The sequence below is a fragment of the Octodon degus genome, unplaced genomic scaffold, assembly GCF_000260255.1.
Source record: "Octodon degus isolate 3935 unplaced genomic scaffold, OctDeg1.0 scaffold00186, whole genome shotgun sequence".
Lineage (NCBI taxonomy): Eukaryota > Metazoa > Chordata > Mammalia > Rodentia > Octodontidae > Octodon > Octodon degus.
In genome coordinates this window covers 3,261,931-3,262,775 of record NW_004524762.1, presented here as the reverse complement: position 1 = coordinate 3,262,775, position 845 = coordinate 3,261,931, and positions in this window count along the sequence as shown.

Below are 845 nucleotides of genomic sequence, written 5' to 3'. Positions count from 1 at the left end.
AGAGGACACTAGCTCAGCTGAAATGTATGAATTAATAGCATCGATAGTAAATAAGCAACAGGAGAAAGTTATAGAGGAACTCAGTGAAGAATTTTTTTTCCAGTAGCTCAACTCAAATGTATGAATTAATGGCATCAACAGTAAATAAGCAACAGCAGAAAGTTACAGAGTGGAATTATTTTCTGAAATAAACAGAGAATTCACTGAACTCATAGAATCTGAAGTAAAGAATCAACTACAGAAACATAGGGAGGAAACCCAATCTGAAAAAAACACTACAGTAAAAGAATTAATAACTGCTTCTAAAGAGGACATTGATAAAAAGAAAATAGAGGAGATTAGAAAAATGAGAGATTCCTTCAATGAGCAATACAGGAAAGAAGTAGATTGCATGAAGCAGAGTCAAACAGATAGAGAAGAACGTAAAATTTCAATCACAAGCTTGCAAAATCATTTGAGTGAAAGTGAAGACAAAGTTTCAGATCTTGAAGACGCTGGTGCAGCTAGTGAAAAGGTAAGGAGCAAACTGCAAAAAGGAGCAAAAAATACCTTAAAAACAACTAGGATGCAAGAATAAATAACTCATCACTTGCAAGATGATGCAAAGATAAACAATGTGAGACTAATAGGTATCAATGAGAAAGAAGGAGTCAATACAAATGACATTTAAAAAAATATGGGCAGAAGGAATAGCAGAAAATTTCTCAAATATGAGGAAACAATCTGACATTCAGGTAACTGAAGCACACAGAATGCCAAGCAACTGCAACCCAATTAAAAACACACGGAGACATGTAATAGTCAAGGTCCCAGAAATTCAGCACAAGAATAATCTACTGAAAGCC